At 47.5% G+C, this 16,148-nt stretch overlaps 1 long non-coding RNA gene across 36 annotated transcripts in view; it reads right to left on the bottom strand.

The window, feature by feature from the left end:
* LOC128115271 (uncharacterized) overlaps nt 1-16,148 on the bottom strand; it is a 307,172-nt gene that overhangs the window by 234,293 nt on the left and 56,731 nt on the right. For 6 of the 36 annotated variants that reach the window (XR_008220074.1, XR_008220079.1, XR_008220068.1 and 3 more), the window contains one exon: nt 13,343-13,493. The exons of the other annotated variants lie outside the window; for them this stretch is intronic. This is a non-coding gene — a long non-coding RNA (uncharacterized LOC128115271). The remainder of the gene's footprint in view (nt 1-13,342; nt 13,494-16,148) is intronic. 36 annotated transcript variants of the gene reach the window in all.

The following is a 16,148-nucleotide window of genomic DNA, read 5'->3' on the forward strand; positions in this document are numbered from 1 at the left end:
TCGGGAGTTGTGATAGGAGTTCACTGCCTACCACAGGCCAGGAAGCACAACAGGACAGGAAGTGAGCTCAGCTACAGACCTCAAAGCCCGCCTCCCAGAGAACCACTTCCTCCAGCTGGGCTTCACTTCCCACAGCTCCATAACCTGCCCAAACAGTAGCTATGGGGGACATTGCACAGCGAAAGCATAACACCCCCCAGTGAAGACTAAGCCAGGGCTTGTGTTATCCATGTAGGGGCGACTTTTCCCATTCACATGTCCACCTTCCTTAACTGCCCATTTTTACTTTCTGTCGTCTGGATCCAGGGAACTTTTCATGGTGAGAATGAAACATTTTCAGCACAAAGTTCTTCTGAAGTCAAACTGTTCTATGAACTTTTTAATGACTTCTATATTTATCACACCTGGTTTTCCTAATTACTTAATGATTCTAAAATTAATACGTATCACGAAGGGCTGTTTTGTCTTCCTAGGGGAGAAGATTAAAAACTGTAGAAGAAAATGTGTCAGCATGGATATGAACAAAGGGAAATGGGCCACATGGAAGAACTCACAAGTTACATTACAGCTCGTTCTTATGAAAAAACACCTCTCCTGTTTCTCTAACTGCAGAAGAGATTGGCAATAGGGTTTCTTGACTAAAGGATGGAAACAGAGAATGTATCTAGTGCAACAAAAGAGATTCTCAGCCATCATTCTTCTTCTAAGAACCATGGGCTTGTGGATGGATACACGCTGCCAGAGCTGCGAACATGTCGACATCAGTTCATCTTGGCTGAATGCGTGCATCTTTTTAGAGATAAGTAAGTGTGAAAGGGCATGTCCACTGCCTTTGAAATCAAGAATGGACACACAAAATTATCTCAGTAAATGGCACAGCTGTATGGACATGTGGTATGGTCTGCCAAATAAGAGAAAGAAAGAAAACAGGAAAAGCAGATAAGAGATAGAGGGTGGAGAAGAGACAGGGTTAAGATGTGGGAAACAAACAAAAAGACACATCGGAGACCAAGATAGTGAGATAAAGCATGAATAAAAAAAAAATTGAAGACAGGGAGATAAAGTATAATAAACTCCCAACAGAGGTCAAGGGAGGCCTCTGAAAAGGTGACCTTGACCTGAGAATCTCCAGAAAGAACACTCTAGGCTGGGGATACAAGTTGAGTGTCCCTGCAGCGGATGTGGGCATGGTCTCCTTAGGAACAGAAAAGCATCAGGGGTTGGAGTGGGGGTGGGGGGAGGCGGGGAGCAAGCTGGAGGGTACAGACTTGGAGAGGGAAGCCACACACACATCACACAGCCATTTCAGGGCACAGGGAGATGCTGAGGTTTTTTGTTTTTGTTTTTGTTTTTTTTTATCACTGCAATGCAAACCCATTGAAGGTTTTAAGTGAAAGGATATTACACTTTGACACGCATTTTTTAAAAAGGTCACTCTGGATATTTATAAAGACAGTTTGGAGGGCAAGCCTGGGTGTAGGAAGACTTCCTGAGCTCAAGAGACACTGAGAGCAAACCAAGAAAGAGCGTCAGTGGCATGGCCAGAGTACCAACGTCGGAAACTCTGAGGATGCTGAGCTGGGCAGACACATTGGAAGTAAAGCTAATAAGAGCTGGGGTTACAGCTGATGGGAAGGATAAAGACAGTCATGAACCCTGGGCCTCTGGATGAAGGCTCCTGATAGACGGTGGAGCCAGTAAGGGTATGAGCATGGTGGAAAAAGCATTTCAGAGGAACAGGGCCGAGGTCCTGTTATCTTTGAAGTCAAAGACGGATTTGCCAACGTGGGACTTCTGGGCAATCAGAAGGGGAGATCTCCTTTACCAGCAATGCAGAGACATGGTACAGGCCATAACATACGACCTGCATTTTTTCAGAGAGAACAGAAGTTCAGACGGGAGATGCTGGGCAAAAGCTTCGCAGGTCAATCATGCACTGAGAGCACAGCCCAGCCCTCTGGTCTGGGCTCTTTCCACCACTCTATACAAAAAATGAAAAATGAGGAACAGAGCACAATAGGGTCCTAAGAATAACCTGAAGCAAATGTCTCTGATTCTGTGTAATTGACATCCTTGTGGCACAGCTTCCCCAGAGTCCATCATCCCTCCTGTGAACTCAGAATCAAATGAGTATCTGTGAAAATTTTGTCAGACTCTGGAATAGCCAAAAACTAAGGAGACACTATCCCATATCTTGCCTGAGTCGTCCAAATTATCACTCATGTGCCTTGTATTTGAATCATGTTACACCTATAAGTTATAGAAAATTTATTTTAAAAAAAACCCACCTGATTCATGTCCATAGAAATGCAAATTATGTTTAGAGTGACAGTCTCTGGCTTTTGAGCAGTTTGTAACTATTTATAAATTCCCTGTAATGGTTCTGACTCCCTCGTGTGTGTGTGTGTGTGTGTGTGTGTGTGTGTGTGTGTGTGTGTGTGTGTATTCTTTTTTGAATTGGTTGCAGCCTCTTATTGGTTCTTTGATTAATGAGTTGAACAAAAGCTTTGTTTTTATTCATAGGCATTCTTTTGTATTTATATGAATCATGACTTGAATCTTTTCAAAATCTGTCCTTTAACCTAAATATGTCAGTCTTTAATGATTATATTTCAAATATAATTTTAAAATATTCCTTCCAATTTTGAATCATTTGGAATAGGAATGACTTCAACCCCAGAGGCCAACTTTGGAATTTTAGAGATGTAAGTCAACCTGCCAGCAAATGAAGACTGAAAGGTTTGGGCCTTGAATGGTCCGCAGACAGAGCAAGTCCAATGTGGCATGCAAATCTCCATCTGTGGACCTTGAATTTCCCAGAACTGAATGCCTAACACTGTTTGCCACCTATCCCCCTACCTGCAGTCAGAGCCACACACTTTGTTAGGGTAGAGGCACCCCATCATGTCAAACATCTCTTCTTTGTTCAGGGAAAAGTCCCTTGGAGGGCCCTCCCAAACCCAGTGAACATTTTATTGAATATAAACAAATAGCCTCTCTCCATGGTATGAAAAAGTGGCCAAGGAAAAAGGGCTTCACAAACCATAAAAGAAGCTGGGGAAGAGAGATGGGGACATTGAGAATGAAGGTCCGTCAGAAGGACCAGAAGCCCAGCTAGGAAGTCAATGAGAGTCATGTGTTGACTTGGGCTCAACCCAAAGCCTAAAGCCCACTGTGGCAGCGCTCACACACTCCTGGACTGGGCTGCTGTAGGCAGAGTTTATCCGGGTACCTCCTCTGAATGTAGCCCCAGTACTGAGCCCTGTTCCAGGTCAAACTCGGGAAGCCATCTGTGGGACCCGGGAGAACTGTATCTCTGAGAAGTCACCATCATCAGTCTCTGCAGGGATGGAGAACATGGGACCTCTGCCTCTACTACACGGGCCACCAAGGAGCTGTGCAGGACCATCTGTCTCCAAGCAAAGCACAGCTGCATCAGAGAGGCACTGAGCTACTTCCCTGTTATGGCTGAATCTTAAAATGACTGACCCTTCCTGCTGAGTGACCAACTCCCCTCCACAAGCGCGCTCTCACATCATAGGAGACCTTCAAGAGAGTGCTCTGCAAGGGCATGTGTGAGTGGAATACGTCTATTAGAAATATAAAAGTAATATTGCCACATTTTTATCTCAAGTGACTGAGCCAGTTACACTGGTTTTTCCCTAATCAAATTTTGTATTACATTCTCACTGTACCTCAGGCAAGAAAAGTCAGAAAACCAGAAATAGAAGCCACATTAAATATTCCGAACACTTTCCAGCTACTTTAGCAAAAGCTTTGCCCTTCCTGAAGGACAGAGGAGACAGAAGGGGGCAGTAATTACCCTGGAGCACCGGTAAGCAGGGAAGATTTGCTCCAGGAACCAGATCCTGTCAGGTCAGAATCCCTAGTCTCTCAAACTCCCAAGAGTCTGAGACTCAGGCCACACCCAGGCAATAAGACCAGGACTCAGTGACATTCTAACAGTGACCATAAGACATGAAACAAAATATCACTTCTGGATGGCAATGTTGAGGGTTCCCAGTGTCCGCAGAGCTTCTGGAGCCAAACGGTAAGACCATGAAGAAGCCTGAGCCCATTTCTCTAAAGGCAGAGAGGAAACCGCATCAAGCCAGCCCTTCAGATAGGTGAGAGGTGAACTCAGGCGGAACCCCCAAAATAGACCTGGGTGGCTCCCATCACAGCTTTCACTTCCACCAGACCTGGGGTTGCACTTCCAGGCGGGCCTGGTGGTTATTGGAAGGGGCCCACGGCGGTGGGCTGCGACTCGAGCTTCTCTGTCCATTCTGCTGCCACCTGCAACCGCAGGCAGGTTAGCAGAGGAAGTTCCAGAGTGCGCTGCAGCCGGAGTGAAACTGCCTTGAAGCAACGGTGGGTCACCTGTTTTCATGCAGACCCTGGGGGCCAAGTTCCTTTTGTTTCCTCCAGAGCCGCCTTCTCAAGGGCTAGCTGGCCTCCACCTCTATTCAACAGAAAAGAGTCAACGACTCACTGGTTCAATCAAGAGGCTCACACCTTCTTTACTTTCAAAGAATTTAGAGGCTGTTGAGACCGCTCCATGGGAAAAGGTGATTGCTGCTAAGCCTGAAGGACCTGAGTTCCATCCCCCAAGAATCACATGGTGGAAGAAAAAGACAAACTTCTACACATTGTCTTCTTACCTCCGTATGTACACTGTGGCACACATGTACCAGCACTATACACACACACGCACACACGCACACGCGCACACGCACACGCACACACGCACACACGCACACACTAAATGTCATTTTAATTTTTCTTTAACAAAAAAGAATTTAGACTTATTTGCACATGCCTATAATCCTAGCACTTAAATGGGAAGCCAGAAGGATTTTGAGTTCAAGGCCAGTCTGGACTATTTTGGTAGACCCTGTCTCAAAAACAAAAGGACCTGGGTCTTTTGAGGTCTGTAAAAAGAAAAGTAGGAGAGTCACACAGCTCATATGCCATAATTTAAATTTTTCCCTTAGGTGCTTGTCTAGAGTAAAGATTTTTAAATCTTTATCTGTCCTAAATCTATCCAAAGGAATACTCTGTGAAGGTGTACAGTTATAAACGGTGAGAAAAACCCTTAACACAGAATGATCGGGAAAGATTAACAGGGGAAGATGTGAGAGAAAAAGAGGTCTCGGGGATGCAGGACAAAGGAACTGCTTCCCCTGGGTGGAGCGTGACATTCCACCCTCACCCCGTGAAGGGAAGGCACCACTGTGCCATAAACAGAAGTGGGTTCTTCTGCAGACATATAACTTACTCCCTTTCCACCCTCACAGCTGCCCAAGGAGCCACAGCCTAATCTTTCCGAATTCACGGGAAAAAGTAGGATCTGAGATACAATCCTCAACTTAAATTCACGGTTCCCCTTGTACAACTTCGAAGATGAGAAGAAATAGGGCAGGGGAGGGGGCTGCTCCAAAGGGGCAAAAGTTGATGGGGAAGGAAGGAAATCATCACTGCACTTTAACCCTTTTATCTGACTCAGTTGGTTCACTGTCTGTGTGATACTGTGTCCCCCAATATACTGCGCACCCCAATAAACTTATCTGGGAGTCAGAGAACAGAACAGCCACTATATTAAACATAGAGGTTAGGCAGCGGTAGCACATGTCTTTAATCCCAGCATTCCGGAGGCAGAGATCCATCCAGATCTCTGTGAGTTCAAAGCCACACTGGAAACAGCCAGGCATGGTGACACACACCTTTAATTTCAGCACTTGAGATCTCATGTCTTGCTTGGGAAAGACACATGCCTTTAATCCCAGGAAGTGATGGCAGGAAGCAGAAATGTATATAAGGCGTGAGGACCAGGAATAGAGGCTTTTAGGCTTTTAGTAGTAATTCAGCTGAGATCCATTCGGGTGAGGACTCAGAGGCTTCCAGTTTGAGGAAACAGGATCGGCTGAGAAACTGGCAAGATGAGGTTAGCTGTGGCTTGTTCTGATTCTCTGACCTTTCAAAATTCACCCCAATACCTGGCTCCTGGGTTTTTTGTTTTGTTCTGTTTTTTATTAATAAGACCGTTTAGAAATTCATGTTACAACTGTCCCAGATTGGGACTGTGGGGATGGGCATGAGGAGAGTCCCGGGTACACAGCCCCAGATTCTGCTTGGACTCAAACATGGCCGACAGATGTACCACTGCTCATGGCACCACAGCCACACAGCAGCAACTGTCATGAATACTGTATGTGCCCTGGTATCTGATGCTTAGCTACCTGCCAAAGAGGTCCGCTTTGCCAGTCCCCCTTCCACAGGTGAGAAGGCCAAGGCCAACAGACCTCAGAACAACTCCAGATTTAAAGCAATGCCTTGGGAGAGAGCCGTCCTCAGGAGTGATGAGTGTAGGTGCAGCCTGGAGGGGGTGGACATTTAAAGTGGTGAGTATTGGTTCCTCTTCTCCTTACTGTCTCTCTCTGCCTTTGTGCTTTCATGGCCCAGGGCATAATTGTTTCTGGAGCAAGGACATTAAGGTAGGCTGTAAGGTGTATTTTGGGAAGACAATAGACGCAATTTTTAGATAGAGAAAACAGCATTCTACTGATTTGAAGGAGAAAACATAGAAGAAAAAGTTCTCTACAAGTTAGGTCTGGCATTGGGAGTTGCCAGTGCTGGTGTACGCCTTGACGTTGACTTTCCAGCCAACATTTTCACATACTGAAATGGGGTATGTTAGACACTGAAGAGGGCGGGGGCTGGGGACACGTCACTGGTGTGTCCAGGAATACTCTCTTGAAGTGACCTTTCCCAGGGTGGCCCTACACAGAGAAAGGATGCCAGGCAGATGTGGCTCAAGGTCCAAGGCTGATGCTTGTCACAAGTAAGCAGAACATCCTACCCCAGGCCTCAGTTTCCCCACTGATCAAAGTTGCATTTTATGGAGCTATGAACATGATAATTATAGTGTCTACAGACCTCACATGATATGGATGCTATTCCAAAGTGGCACACATTAACTCTCTCAGTCCACACTCAGCATGGGTAAGCTCTATCATAGACTCCATTTAACAGATCTGAGGTCCCCATTACCTCCTGGGAGAAAGGACACTGTCTGCAGACTTACACAGGGCTGTAGCTTAGACTGTCTTCTAGAGTAGAAATTCATGACAATAAGACTACATTTTCCAGGCGGCCGTGACTCACGCCTTTAATCCCAGATCTGCAGAGGCAGGCGGATCTCTTTGAGTTTGAGGCCAGCCTGGTCTACAGCCGAGATCCAGGACAGGTACCAAAACTACACGGAGATACTCTGTCTTCCAAAAAAAAAAAAAGACATTTCACCTACAATTGATTGGCACCCTGTAGTAGATGCCCAATAAGGATTTGTTGATTTAGCATAAACATCTGAAATTCTGAAGAACAGAGATGGGACCTAACAAGTTGTTCATTTCTCTACAAGAAAGCTAAACAGAGATATTGTTCTGGATAACAGATCCCTCAGGGGAGGCTTTCCTCTGAAGGACCAGAGATCCCTCAGGAGTCCCTCAGAAGCTGTGGACAGGAAGCCACCTTCAGAAGCAATGATACCTTGGAATCTATGGGTTCTTCAAACTGCCAAGCAAAGGCTTGTAAACACCCGCCCTCTCTCTCTCCCTCCACCCCTCCTCCACACCCCTTCTCTTCCCCCCCTCCTTCCACATCTCCTCTCCCAATCTGCAGAATCCTACAGCACACTCTCCAGGATTCTGATATGAAAAGATGCCACCACTCTGGTCATATGCCGAGACCAAAACTGCAAAGGCAGAGCCAGGAGACACCACTAGTTCATTTACCCCAGGGACAAACTTCTTCAGGCTGCTTTGGAAAAGGGGGAAGAGAGGGCATCCTCTGCAGCAGCTGGGAGCCTCAGGAGCCCAGTGTCCCAGCCAAAATCCAAACATCCCAATTCCAACCCAGTGTGAACAGCTTCCCCAGGAGAGGAACCCATCTTAGCAATCTTCTTGGACCACGTTACTCCCATTTCCAAAATATCCCATCAGATTCCATCGGTACAGTTCTTGTTAGAGTTCATTCAGAGTAAAAAACGGGCCATTAAACACATGTCCCTCCACAACTTCGCAATAGTACAGGAAATTGGAATGACCTGTGCTCTGCCTCAGAGGAGAGCTGAACCAAAGGAGCCCCAAGTTTTAAAACCCCACTCATCCCCGACTGCCACTTAGGCTGGCGTTATTGCGTTAACGTTCAGCGGGATGTATGCAGTGCTAGCCTCTGCAGGGTTTTTATTGTCTGCCTCCCTGATTCTGCCCTGCAATAACCAGGCAGAGTTAGAGCATCTCTGTGAAACCATTTAGCTCTGATCTGTGAAATTTGTTTGCTGAAGTCAGCACCACAACATCAAGAATTCCAATAGCACCGGATGTCCGAGATAAACAGTCCACCAGCCTGTGGCATAGGATTAAGATTTATTTTGCAAATTTTGCCAACCCCCCAAAACAGAGATTATGCCTGGGTAGCTACAGCTCCACTCTGTTAGTGACACTCATTTACATTTTTTTTTAAAACACTGAAGGGGCATTACATCTTCTTCATAAATATTAACAAAAGTTCATTGAGAAGCATAAGCACCAAAGCGGGAGGCAACCAACAGACTGAACCCAGTGGAGGCATGGACGGTGATGTCCAGGGAGGGCGCTCCTCTCTCCTGGTGGCATACTTTATATATATATATATATATATTTTTTTTTTTCACTGAAACATTTCAAATCAGCCCTCCCAGAATCAGAGTTTTGTTTTTAATAGTAGCTACATATTTGGTGACGGTGCCGTCAGACGCTAAATCAGTCATCTTCCTGCTGTCTGGAGATCATGTGTACAGAATACACAGGCCTTTACAGATGTTTATTTATAAAAATAACAAAAAAAAATGTCATCACATCCCTTCAAGGGCGCTTGAGTCCCATTATCTAATACCTCCCACTAAGCCCCGCCTTTTAAAGGTTCCACCCCTTATTAAGCCCCACCTTATAAAGGTCCCACCCCCTATTTAATCTATCTCACTAAGCCCCGCCTTTTAAAGTCCCACCCCCTATTTAATTTATCTTGCTAAGCCCCACCCCTTAAAGGTTCCACCACCTCCCCACTGCACCAAGCCTTTGTCGAGTCAGCCCTTGAGGAAAGACTGCAGATTCAAGCTACAACAGACTTGGGAGTTTAGCATGGGCCTGTCCTGCTAGATCTTATTAAAATGGAACAAGAGAAAGTCACCTAAAAAAAAAGTCTTCAACATGTAAACTAATTTCATATTGAGTAGTTCTTTCATCTTTTGAAGAAAATGAGATTATTGAGAACAAACCCAGAGAGAGAATCAGTATCAAAGCTGACTGAAGAAAAAAAAAAAAAAACACTTTAGAAATACAGTCATGAGAAAGTGGAGTCATTTTGACTCAGTTGTTTGCTAATTTCAGGTCCATGGAAGTCCCCAGCAAACCCACAGAGGATTCATCAGTCCGTGAGGCCTCTCCTCCTGTGAACCAGTCAGTCTCACTCACACACACACACACACACACACCCGCCCTGCAGTGGCCAGTGTCACTCAGGTGATGTCACCACACGAAGTGAAAAGCTCAACCTTCTGATTTTGATGAAGTGTATTACCGTGACCTCAGGCGAGTTGGCAATGCCGCCACACGAGGTGGAAAGCTCAGCCTCCTGACCTCAGTGATGTGCCTTCCAGTGACTTCACCAGACTAACCGGAAGTCACAGCAGAGGGGAAAAGGGGAATGCTTGACTCTTAGCAAGTGCTAGGTGACAAGTGCCCTGGGACTTCAATCGCGATGATGCAGGGGAGGGGGGGGGGGGGGTAATGTGAGTTTCACATTCAGTATTTTCTTTCTGCTCTGAAAACCCAAACATTAACAAGAGAGGGGCCGGAAAGTAAGAGTCATAGTGACCAGGATGTGAAACTCGCCACACAGGCAACTCGCTTGTCACCTTGATGCCAAACGAAAGGACAAAAAGTCCAAAGACTTAAAAACTCTTCAAGGTTTCTCAGGCGGGATCTCCGAGGTGCCGGGATGGCAGTGCTCAGATCCCGTCGCGGCGACAGAAAGCACACAGTTTTAATGTGCGACAGTGATCTCTGATGCACTGGGGGCTCTTTGAGGAGCCTTAAAATTTCCACGGCAGCTGTAGTCTGCGGTCCTGGTGGCACATGGGGAAAACACTTGTCAAAGCCATATCTGGGGCCAAAACTGCCTGCGTGAAAACAAAATTTTTCCCTCTATTGTTAAGTGAAAATTCCATAAGAGAAAAAAAAATTCTTGCACTGTGTCCAGCAGAAATACATCTTTCCACTGGACATGTCGCCCTCATGAGCATGCCTATTGTGCTTACACTGAAAATGAGTAACACACACATGCATTCTCTCCCCTCCCTTCCCCCATTCTCCTCTTACAAACTCATCTTCCACATTTTATTAAGAGTGGGAATAAGCTGGAGGGCTATCCGTGGTGGCAGATGCCACTTCTCTCCTACGGATGACGGGGAGCCCTTCAGAGAGCACCCCACATCTGTACCACCACAGCCTTCCCCTCCATGATGCATCGCTCGTCAATGCAATGGCTAAGAAGGGCCTGCCTCAGGACGGTGACATAGGCCTCTGGCTTCACACATGCGCAGAATCTGGCCCAACTGGCTGAAATAACCCCGCTAATTTATCCTCTGGTTCGGGTCTCAGCTGCAGTTCTCAGCTTTGATCACAGCCAAAGCCCATATCGTCCTAAACGTCATGTGTGATCCTGGGGGTCTGGAGCAGGGGAGGCTGGGAGGACCAAGAGGGGACAAGGAGTATGGTTGGGCCACCTGCTCCCCTCATTAGTATGAGATGAAATGGCACAGTTGATTGGCCCAGGGGGGAGTGGGGGTGTGGTGGGGACAGGGAGAGGAGGCTAGAGGTGCTCCCAAGGGGTCTCAAATTATGCCCCACCTGCTGCCTCTCATTAGCCTTGACTATGTACCAGGCACTGGACTTGGCTCTCAGAGATGAAGCCCAGCACCCAAGGACTTAGGGTCCAGTGGGAGACAGACAGAGAGAGATAGCTTTCACATGATGCCCAGCAGATGGATGATGGGGAGGAGAGAAAGAACCATAGGAGCAGAGAGACAGGATTCAGAGAGGTTCCCTTGGAAATTTACCTCTGAAGGGAAAAATCAGAGGACACACAGGTATCTAAGACCTTATTTTCCTTATTTGGATCCAAGTAGATACATGCAGTTCTCACCGTCTAGGACTCTGAGACATGGGGGGGGGGGGGGGGGGGGAGGTGTGTTTATGCATCCCACACTAGGAGATGCTTCCAGGGAACCTGAAATCTTCAAGGTGAGCAGGGACTTCAACTTACCAAGATAGCAGAGGGTCCTGAGGGAAAACAAGGTAGCCCAGCCAGGTGCCCAGCTGTCCACCTTCGGCAGCAGGCCTGAGGAGAGGGGGCTTACAGCCTGCAGGCAACACATCTGGACCAGCATCTGGTGCCCCCTCAGGACAGAGGGATCACTTGAGAGGCAGTTCCCTCGCTCTGAGAGGGTAACCCCCTGGTGGAAGGGAAGCTACTCAGGAAGAAACACGCGTGACCTTCTCTTTAGCCATCAGACGACTGAAATCATCGTCCCCTGGGAACTGAACTTCCTTGGAAGCTTCATACTGGGGAAGGGAAGGAATCCATGCCTGGTGCCAGCCAATGAGGGAACCCATCTCCTAGAGAGAGATTCCATTCCATTCCGACAGCTTGTCACACCATCTTGGTGGAAGCGCACCTTGACCGGGATGGCTCAGTGACGTACACCTACCTCCTGCTCCATTTAAACACAAACCTCATATGAGGACCCCAAAGATGGACCTGGGGTGGGGTGGGAGGGTGAGGGTCACTGGACTTCTTTGCTCTTCTTTTCAAAGTTAGCCACATTAAATAAGTCCCGTCTCTGCTTCTCACTGTGACTTGGCTGACACAGCATTTCTTCCTGTTCTTCCTGTGAACGCCAGAGTCCGCTGAGGCCAGCGATGGCTTCTTACTTGTCTCTGAGTCTCCTGCTGATGTTAGTAGCCATTACCGATGAATTAACCCGTGGAAGGATGGGCTAAGTGCCAGTGGTGGGGTATACACTGCCCGCAGCAGGACTCCCCAGCGTGTGCCACCTGTTGCCTTGTGAAGAGGAGGCCTTGCTTGCTGGTTTGTCCCCCCTTTATCTGCCAGACTAATGTCCTCCTCAGGCTCACAAACAGGCCTTTGGAAGTTTACCTTCCATTTCAATTTCTCCTGGAGATTAAGGACCATAATTGCCACTGAAGGGTCTGGTGTAGCACAGAGAAAGGCAACCAATATCCACTAAGAATATTTCAACGCTGGCAGTGAGAAGAGCCAAGGAAAGCTCATTAGGCACCGAGTAATAAAAAGAGCAGGGGAGATAGACACTGAACAGCCCCTCCACCCCGGGCACACCAGAGTGGTCCGTAAAGAAACCTTCCTGTCGGGGTCTTGGGGGAGTTGCATCATTATATGGCAACAGAGAGCAATCTAAAGTAACAAGCCCACACACAGTCACACAGTCACCTCACAGTGACACAGGGGCAGGTCCGTGAGGACCAGTCACGTTCCACAGCCCCTGAGAGGTTGGTGAACTCGGCCCATCCCTCCAAAGGCGACTGCAACCTCACGCCCACATCAGACCAGGTGACGTGTGGGAGACTTCATTAAGGTTCCTGGCTTCAGGAGATCCAGGAATAAACAGTGTATGGAAGATTTCCCCACATGGCAGACAAGCCTGGTGCCTCCCAAAGGCAGACAGGCACCCGTGCTGCCTGAGGAGGACCAGGTAGAGAGCTGGTTAGACAGGGCACAAGGGCAGGCTAAAGGCCTGTGGGGTACATCCAAACCAGAGTGTGGCTACACCCCTCAACCTGCTCTAGGAAAACTGTTTTTAGCCAGGGGCACATGTGTTTTGTCTTTTATCCCAGCACTCCAGAGGCAAAGGCAGGCACATTCCTGCATTCCAGGCCAGCTAGCACTGCACACGGAGACCGTATCTCAAAATGAAACATGCAAAGATGGAACAAACCAGTTTTGTGGGTGGGGATAAACTATGAGGCTGAGAAAGTACACTTCCTACTCTACGTCTGCAGCCAAAAAGGAAACAAAAAAACCTGTGTGTGTTTGTGTGTACGCATAAGTATACACAACACACATACACATGCATGCACACGCGCGCGCGCACACACACACACACACACACACACACGCATGCACACTAGGGTTCTCTATAGGAACAGGACTGGTAGCATGAATAAATACATACTACACAGACACTGTATGTAGATGGACTTACATGATGTGGTCTCGGCTGCAACAGTAGCCGTCTGCATACTGAACCAGAAGCTGAGAATCAGTTGCTGCTCAGTCCACAAGACTGAGTGACTCGGTTGTCCCAACCCAAAGGCCCGGGAGATTCCCAGAGAGCCCCTGCTCTGCAGTCCACACTGGAAGGCAATGGATTTAGGTTCCAATATCAGTGAAGACATGTATGGAACTGTGGCAGCAGCCGTGACAGGGCCGACGAACTCACCAGCAAGAAACCCCAGCCCTGAGGTCCCGGAGGACCTCTCTCTCTCTAGGCGGGCAATGAGAGGTGCCGCACATGCTTAGGGTGGCTATCCTCTTCCATTAGCATGATCAAAAAAGCCCTTGCAGGCTGTCCAGCAGTGAGTCTCTTAGCTGATTTTAGATCCAGTCACATTGACTGCCAAGTTTAACCATCACTGCTACACATGTATGTGTATATGTGTACATCTATGAGTATGTATGTGTGTACATCTATGTATATATGTATATGTGTATATATACCTCTATGTGTATGTATATGTGTGTGCATGTGTACATGTATGTATATGTATATATGTGTATGTATACATGTATGAGTATGTATATATGTGTATACATCTATATGTATGTATATGTGTATGTATACATCTATGTGTATGTATATATGCATGTATACATGTGTATGTATATGTGCATGTATACATCTATGTATATGTATATATGTGTATATACCTATGTGTATGTGTATGTATACGTCTATATGTATGTATATACGTGTATACCTCTATGTATATGTATATGTGTGTGCATGTGTACATGTATGTATATGTATATATGTGTGTGTACATGTATGAACCACAGGTTAAAGCCTTGGTCACTCTATCACAAATGACTCTGGAGTTAACAGGATGCTTGACCAGCAGTGAAGGTGAGTCTTCCAGGCTGCAGCATGACCACTGTGTGCAGAGCCCTGGAGAAAGCTTCAGTTTTCAGAACATCTCTGGGCAGAGGCATCAAGGGTGACCCTAAGCAGAGGACCATGTATGGTCCGGCTGTATGTGAGAAACACGTGTCACTAATAACATCCGGACAGCCCAGTGCAAATCACGCGGCCCGGCTCTGGGTGAGTCCGGAAGTTATAAACTCCAGGACTTTACTTTTCAAACATCACCCTCCCCAGGTTAGTTCCTGCACTTTTCCCAGCCCGAATCACATCGACTCCCTTGTCCGCTGGCTGGCTTGTCTGATATGGGATCTCACATCGTCCTGATTGACCTCAAGCTGTAGCTGAGGCTGGCCTTGAACTCCTCAGCCTCATGCCTCTTGCGTGCCGAGTGCTTCCCAGCAGTCAGACTACAAGTATGTGCCACCACGCCCAGTTCCTCACGCGGGCGTTCGCTATCAGCAGAAGCAGGCAGTGAAAATGGGAAGGACCAGCAGAGAAATGGGTCAGAACACTTGTGAAACTCTTTCAACACGCTGGCACGCTCTGCAAACAGGAAACATTCAGCAAGGGGCATGTTCGCTGCCTGTGGGCACAGCCAGGGGACTCACACACGCGCCTCCCACGTCAGACCTGCTGCGCCCCCCTTCCCTCCCTTGAAACAGAAGCCAGAAAAGTGAAGCCCAGAGGTTACTGCTTGACAAAAGTCATCCATGTCCTGCTGGGGTGGCTTCCGAAGGAGAGATGAGAAAGAGAACACAACGCCTCAGCTCTGCTGGGAAATGTCACCAGGGTCTCTAGAACCTCCCTGGTGTGGTGGTCACCTCGAGGGCGGGCTACTGAGAGGGGCTTCCTTCAAACAGGCCTGCTTCGGATAAAAGCTCCCCAAGGGATCAGGAGTCAGTGTGGCTAGCATTTAAAAACAAACAGAGTCAATAAATAGCACCAAAGGAAAACAAACTAAGAGGCTTCTCGAAACAACTCCTTTTCTGGGACCAGATTTTCCCTCTGCCTGTATCCTTCGTCCAAAGCAAACACATTCATGCCCGAAAACCTAAAAAAGGAAAATGGTGAAGCCAGGGAGATGACTCAGTGGGTAAAGTCCTTGCCACGCAAGCGTAGGGTCCCGAGTTCAATCCCCAATACCCACACCAAAGCTAGGCACACCTGCAATCCTGCAATCCCAGCCCCAGAGAAATAGAGACAAGGGTACCCCTGGTCTAGCTGAATCGGCATCCTCAGATGGGGACACCAAGCAAAAGGCAGGTTGCTGGAAGCAGCCAGGCCTTCCTACTTTCAGAATGTGCACCTAGATATGTGGGCAGTGAAAGGAGACGAGTTCCCCAATTCCATTTTCTACTCACTGTCCCGACAAAGCCCATCAGTCCCCAGAAGAATGCCTCTCCCACTTCCCCTTACCCACGCATAGTTCACATTTGACAGAGAGACCCTGTTAGAGGAAAGGGCTGCAACACTGTGTCAGCCTTGGCATAGGCTGCAACACTGTATCAACCTTGACATCTGCTGCTTTGGAGTATCTCTCACTGGATTGATGGTTGGCTTTACTCAGCAAACCTTCCCCTGACCGGCAATTCAAACCAACCACAGCATTGGTTGGTGTCCCACCTTGGTCTCTGTTGTTGTGAGAGGCAATTGTAGCCAAAAATAGCTTGGGGAAGAAAGGGTTTATTTCAGTTTACAGTTTATAATTCACCATCAAGAGAAATCAAGGCAGGAACCGAGAAGCCAGAACTGTAACAGGAACCTGCTTACTGGCTTGCTCACTATGGCTCCCTCATCCGCCTTTCTTATATAACCCAGGACCGCCTGCCCAGGCATGGCACAGTCCATGGTGGGCTAAGTTTTCCTG

The sequence above is a fragment of the Peromyscus californicus genome, unplaced genomic scaffold (assembly GCF_007827085.1).
Source record: "Peromyscus californicus insignis strain IS unplaced genomic scaffold, ASM782708v3 Scaffold_1__1_contigs__length_55948999, whole genome shotgun sequence".
Classification (NCBI taxonomy): Eukaryota; Metazoa; Chordata; class Mammalia; order Rodentia; family Cricetidae; genus Peromyscus; species Peromyscus californicus.